The sequence below is a fragment of the Arachis hypogaea genome, chromosome 13, assembly GCF_003086295.3.
Source record: "Arachis hypogaea cultivar Tifrunner chromosome 13, arahy.Tifrunner.gnm2.J5K5, whole genome shotgun sequence".
NCBI lineage: Eukaryota > Viridiplantae > Streptophyta > Magnoliopsida > Fabales > Fabaceae > Arachis > Arachis hypogaea.
In genome coordinates this window covers 98232646-98239773 of record NC_092048.1, presented here as the reverse complement: position 1 = coordinate 98239773, position 7128 = coordinate 98232646, and the positions used below count along the sequence as shown (strand labels likewise).

General features: G+C 38.6%; 1 non-coding gene across 1 annotated transcript; it reads right to left on the bottom strand.

Moving 5' to 3' along the window:
* Positions 1–1416: 1416 nt before the first annotated feature.
* On the bottom strand, positions 1417–1524 carry LOC112739878 (small nucleolar RNA R71). The gene has a single exon (XR_003170814.1). It is a non-coding gene; the product is annotated as a small nucleolar RNA R71 (small nucleolar RNA).
* Between the last annotated feature and the right edge of the window lie 5604 nt (positions 1525–7128).

Sequence of the window (7128 nt, the reverse complement as noted above, 5' to 3'; positions counted from 1 at the left end):
TTTCTTATGAGTCAAATCAAATTTTCAATTTAAAAATCTTATCTTTTTCAAAATCTTTTTCAAAAATCATATCTTTTTCATTTTTCTTATTTATTTTCAAAAATTTTAAAAATATTTTTCAAGAATATTTTTCTTAATTTTATATCATATTTTCAAAAATATCATCAACAATTAATGTTTTTGTTCAAAAATTTCAAGTTTGTTACTTACTTGTTAAGAAAGATTCAAACTTTAAGTTCTAGAATCATATCTTGTGATTTCTTGTGAATCAAGTCATTAATTGTGATTTTAAAAATCAAATCTTTTTCAAAACTAATTTCAATCATATCTTTTCAAAAATATCTTTTTATCTTATCTTTTTCCAAATTATATCTTTTTAATCATACCTTTTCATATAATATCTTTTTCAAATATCTTTTCTAACTTCTTATCTTCTTATCTTTTAAAAATTGATTTTCAAAATTTGTTTCAACTAACTAATTAACTTTTTGTTTGTTTCTTATCTCTTTCAAAACTACCTAACTAACTATCCCTCTCTAATTTTTGAAAATATCTCCCTCTTTTTCAAAAAAAATCTTTTTAGTTAATTAATTGTGTAAATTTTAATTTTAATTTTAATTCTCCTTTAATTTTCGAAAATCATCAACTTCTTTTCAAAAATTAATTTTCAAAATTTCCTCTCCCTCATCTCCTTCTATTTATTTATTCATCTACTAACACTTCTCCTCACCTCATATCTCTGCTCCTATCCTCACCCTTGTGTTTGGATTATTCATTCTTCTTCACTCTTATTCCCTTTCTTCTTCTACTCACACAAAGGAACCTCTCTCTACTGAGGCAAAGAGGATCCCTATTATTATTTTCTGTTCCCTTCTTTTTCATATGAGCAGGAGCAAGGACAAGAACATTCTTGTTGAAGCAGACCCTGAACCTGAAAGGACTCTGAAGAGGAAACTAAGAGAAGCTAAATTACAACAATCCAGAGACAACCTTACAGAAATTTTCGAAAAAGAAGAGGAGATGGCAGCCGAAAATAATAATAATGCAAGGAAGATGCTTGGTGACTTTACTGCACCAAATTCCAATTCACATAGAAGAAGCATCTCCATCCCTACCATTGGAGCAAACAATTTTGAGTTTAAACCTCAATTAGTTTCTCTGATGCAACAAAACTGCAAGTTTCATGGACTTCCATCTGAAGATCCCTTTCAATTCTTAACTGAATTCTTGCAGATCTATGATACTGTTAAGACTAATGGAGTAGATCCTGAAGTCTACAGGCTCATGCTTTTCCCTTTTGCTGTGAGAGACAGAGCTAGAATATGGTTGGATTCTCAACCTAAAGATAGCCTGAACTCTTGGGATAAGCTGGTCACGGCTTTCTTAGCCAAGTTCTTTCCTCCTCAAAACCTAAGTAAGCTTAGAGTAGATGTTCAAACCTTCAGACAAAAAGAAGGTGAATCCCTCTATGAAGCTTGGGAGAGATACAAGGAACTGACTAAAAAGTGTCCTTCTGACATGCTTTCAGAATGGACCATCCTGAATATATTCTATGATGGTCTGTCTGAATTAGCTAAAATGTCATTGGATACTTCTGCAGGTGGATCCATTCACCTAAAGAAAACACCTGCAGAAGCTCAAGAACTCATTGACATGGTTGCTAATAACCAGTTCATATACACTTCTGAGAGGAATCCTGTGAGTAATGGGACGCCTCAGAAGAAGGGAGTTCTTGAAATTGATACTCTGAATGCCATATTGGCTCAAAATAAAATATTGACTCAGAAAGTCAATATGATTTCTCAGAGTCTGAATGGAATGCAAGCTGCATCCTACAGTACTCAAGAAGCATCTTCTGAAGAAGAAGCTTATGATCCTGAGAACCCTGCAATAGCAGAGGTGAATTATATGGGTGAACCATATGGAAACACCTATAACCCCTCATGGAGAAATCACCCAAATTTCTCATGGAAGGATCAACAAAAGCCTCAACAAAGCTTTAATAATGGTGGAAGAAACAGGTTTAACAGTAGTAAACCTTTTCCATCATCCACTCAGCAACAGACAGAGAATTCTGAGCAGAATTCATCTAGCTTAGCAAATTTAGTCTCTGATCTATCTAAGGCCACTCTGAGTTTCATGAATGAAACAAGGTCATCCATTAGAAATTTGGAAGCACAAGTGGGCCAGCTGAGTAAAAGGATCACTGAAATCTCTCCTAGTACTCTCCCAAGCAATACAGAAGAAAATCCAAAAGGAGAGTGCAAGGCCATTGAATTGACCATCATGGCCGAACCCACAAGAGAGGAGAAGGACGTGAATCCCAGTGAGGAAGACCTCCTGGGATGTCCAGTGATCAATAAGGAGTTTCCCTTTGAGGAACCAGAAGAATTTGAGGCTCATTTAGAGACCATAGAGATTCCATTGAACCTCCTTATGCCCTTCATGAGCTCTGATGAGTATTATTCTTCTGAAGAGAATGAGGATGTTACTGAAGAGCAAGCTATCAAGTTCCTTGGTGCAATCATGAAGCTGAATGCCAATTTATTTGGTAATGAGACTTGGGGAGATGAACCCCCTTGTTCACTTATGAATTAAATGCATTGGATCAACTGAGATTACCTAAGAAGAAACAGGATCCTGGAAAGTTCCTAATACCTTGCACCATAGGCACCATGACCTTTGAGAAGGCTCTATGTGACCTTGGGTCAGGGATAAACCTCATGCCACTCTCTGTAATGGAGAAACTGGGAATCTTTGCGGTGCAAGCTGCCAGAATCTCATTAGAGATGGCAGACAACTCAAGAAAAGAGGCTTATGGACAAGTAGAGGACGTGTTAGTAAAGGTTGAAGGCCTTTACATCCCTGCTGATTTCATAATCCTAGACACTGGGAAGGATAAGAATGAATCCATCATCCTTGGAAGACCCTTCCTAGCCACAGCAAGAGCTGTGATTGAGGTAGACAGAGGAGAATTGATCCTTCAACTGAATGAGGATAACCTTGTGTTTAAAATTCAAGGATCTCCTTCTGTAACCATGGAGAGGAAGCATGAAAAGCTTCTCTCAGTACAGAGTCAAACAAAGCCCCCACAATCAAACTCTAAGTTTGGTGTTGGGAGGCCTCAGCCAAACTCTAAGTTTGGTGTTGAACTCCCATATCCAAACTCTAAGTTTGGTGTTGGGAGTCTATAAAATTGACATGATCACCTGTGTGGCTCCATTAGAGCCCACTGTCAAGCTATTGACATTAAAAAAGCGCTTGTTGGGAGGCAACCCAATTTTTATTTATCTAATTTTATTTTTATTTTTATTATTCTTTCATGTTTTATTAGGTTCATGATCATGTGGAGTCACAAAATAAATAGAAAAATCAAAAACAGAATCAAAAACAGCAGAAGAAAAATCACACCCTGGAGGAAGGGCTTACTGGCGTTTAAACGCCAGTAAGGAGCATCTGGCTGGCATTCAACGCCAAAACAGAGCATGGATCTGGCGTTGAATGCCAGAAACAAGCAACATCCTGGCGTTCAGACGCCAGGAATGCACACTGAGGAAAGCTGGCGCTGAACGCCAGAAACAAGCATAGAACTGGCGTTCAACGCCAGAAACATGCTACATCTGGGTGTTGAACGCCCAGAACAAGCATCAATTCGGCGTTTAAACGCCAGAATTGCATGCAAAGGCATTTTACATGCCTCAAGGGTGCAGGGATGTAAATCCTTGATACCTAAGGATCTGTGGACCCCACAGGATCATGTCAGCATCTGTGAACCCCACAGGATTCCCACCTACCTCCACTCATACTCTCCCCTCTTCTCATTCATCCTCTCTTCCCAATAAACACCCTTCCCCAAAACCCTTCACCAATCACCTCAATCTCTCTTCCCTATCACCACCTACCGCCACTCACATCCATCCACTCTTCCCCATAAACCCCACCTACCTTCAAAATTCAAAATCACTATCCCACCCAAACCTACCCCATATGGCCAAACCTTAACCCCTCTCCCTCCACTATATAAACCTCTCCATTCTTCTTCATTCTCACACAACACAATCCTCTCATCCCCTTCTTGGCCGAAACACAACCCTCTCTCCCTCTCTTCTATATCTTCTTCTTCTTCTTTTTTTCTTTCTTCTCGTGCTCGAGGGCGAGCAATATTTTAAGTTTGGTGTGGTAAAAGCATAAGCTTTTTGTTTTTCCATTACCATTGATGGCACCTAAGACCGGAGAATCCTCTAGAAAAGGGAAAGGGAAGACAAAAGCTTCCACCTCCGAGTCATGGGAGATGGAAAGATTCATCTCCAAAGCCCATCAAGACCACTTCTATGATGTTGTGGCCAAGAAGAAGGTGATCCCCGAGGTCCCTTTCAAACTCAAGAAAAATGAGCATCCGGAGATCCGACATGAGATCCAAAGAAGAGGTTGGGAAGTTCTAACAAACCCCATCCAACAAGTCGGAATTCTAATGGTTCAAGAGTTCTATGCTAACGCATGGATCACTAGAAACCATGATCAAAGTAAGAACCCGAACCCAAAGAATTATCTCACAATGGTTCGGGGGAAATACTTAGATTTTAGTCCGAAAAATGTGAGGTTGGCGTTCAACTTGCCAATGATGGAAGAGAACGCACGCCCCTACACAAGAAGAGTCAACTTTGATCAAAGGTTGGACCAAGTCCTCATGGACAAATGTGTGGAAGGAGCTCAATAGAAGATTGACTCAAAAGGCAAACCGGTTCAACTGAGAAGACTGGACCTTAAGCCTGTAGCTAGAGGATGGTTGGAGTTTATTCAACGCTCAATCATTCCCACTAGCAACCGATCTGAAGTTACTATAGACTGGGCCATCATGATCCATAGCATCATGATTGGGGAGGAAGTGGAGGTTCATGAGATTATACCTCAAGAACTCTACAAGGTGGCTGACAAGTCCTCCACTATGGCAAGGTTAGCCTTTCCTCACCTCATTTGCCACCTATGCAATTCGGCTGGGATTGACATAGAGGAAAATATCCTCATTGAAGAGGACAAGCCCATCATTAAGAAAAGGATGGAGCAAACAAGAGAGCCTATTCATGGATCTCAAGAGACGCATGAAGAAGCTCATCACCAAGAAACCCCTGAGATGCCTCAAGGGATGCACTTTCCTCCACAGAATTTTTGGGAGCAAATCAACACCTCCCTAGGAGAATTAAGTTCCAACATGGGACAATTAAGGGTGGAACATCAAGAGCACTCCATCATCCTTCATGAAATTAGAGAAGATCAAAGAGCAATGAGGGAGGAGCAACAAAGACAAGGAAGAGACATAGAAGAGCTCAAGGACATCATTGGTTCCTCAAGAAGGAAACGCCACCATCACTAAGGTGGACTCATTCCTTGTTCTTAAATTTTCTGTTTTTTGTTTTCTTATGTTAAATGTTTATCTATGTTTGTGTCTTTATTACATGATCATTAGTGTCTAAGTGTCTACGCCTTAAAGTAGTGAATATGAATCCATCACCTCTCTTAAATGAAAAATGTTTTAAAAACAAAAGAACAAGAAGTACATGGTTTCGAATTTATCCTTGAACTTAGTCTAATTATATTGATATGGTGACAATACTTTTTGTTTTCTGAATGAATGCTTGAACAGTGCATATGTCTTTTGAAGTTGTTGTTTATGAATGTTAAATATGTTGGCTCTTGAAAGAATGATGACAAGGAGACATGTTATTTGATAATCTAAAAAATCATAAAAATGATTCTTGAAGCAAGAAAAAGCAGTGAATACAGAAAGCTTACGAAAAAAAAAAGAGAAAAATGGCGAAAAAATATAATAGAAAGAAAAAGAAAAAGCAAGCAGAAAAAGCCAAAAGCTCTTAAAACCAAAAGGCAAGAGCAAAAAGCCAATAACCCTTAAAACCAAAAGGCAAGGGTAAATAAAAAAGATACCAAGCTGTCCCTAACCATGTGCTTGTGGCGTGAAGGTGTCAAGTGAAAACTTGAGACTGAGCGGTTAAAGTCAAGGTCCAAAGCAAAAGAAGAGTGTGCTTAAGAACTCTGGACACCTCTAATTGGGGACTTTAGCAAAGCTGAGTCACAATCTGAAAAGGTTCACCCAGTTATGTGTCTGTGGCATTTATGTATCCAGTGGTAATACTGGAAAACAAAGTGCTTAGGACCACGGCCAAGAATCATAAAGTAGCTGTGTTCAAGAATCAACATACTGAACTAAGAGAATCAATAACACTATCTGAACTCTAAGTTCCTATAGATGCCAATCATTCTGAACTTCACTGTATAAAGTGAGATGCCAAAACTATTCAAGAGGCAAAAAGCCACAAGTCCTGCTCATTTGATTGGAGCTATGTTTCATTGATATTTTGGAATTTATAGTATATTCTCTTCTTTTTATCCTATTTGATTTTCAGTTGCTTGGGGACAAGCAACAATTTAAGTTTGGTGGTGTGATGAGCGGATAATTAATACGCTTTTTGGCATTGTTTTTAGTAGGATCTAGTTACTTTTAGGGATTTTTTATTAGTTTTTATGTTAAATTCACATTTCTGGACTTTACTATGAGTTTGTGTGTTTTTCTATGATTTCAGGTATTTTCTGGCTGAAATTGAGGGACTTGAGCAAAAATCAGATTCAGAGGTTGAAGAAGGACTGCTGATGCTGTTGGATTCTGACCTCCCTGCACTCAAAGTGGATTTTCTGGAGCTACAAAACTCCAAATGGCACGCTTCCAATTGCGTTGAAAAGTAGACATCCAGGAATTTCCAGAAATATATAATAGTTTATACTTTGAATAAGGATTGATGACGTAAACTGGCGTTCAACGCCAGTTCCATGCTGCAGTCTGGCGTCCAGCGCCAGAAACAAGTTGCAAAGTGGAGTTCAACGCCAGAAACATGTTAGAAACTGGCGTTCAACTCCAAGAATGACCTCTTCACGTGTAAACTTCAAGCTCAGCCCAAGCACACACCAAGTGGGCCCCGGAAGTGGATTTCTGCATCATTTACTCATTTCTGTAAACCCTAGTAACTACTTTAGTATAAATAGGACTTTTTATCATCTTCGGAAAAATCTTTTGATTAGTTTTATGCTATCTTTAGTTTCATCTTTAGATCATGTTTG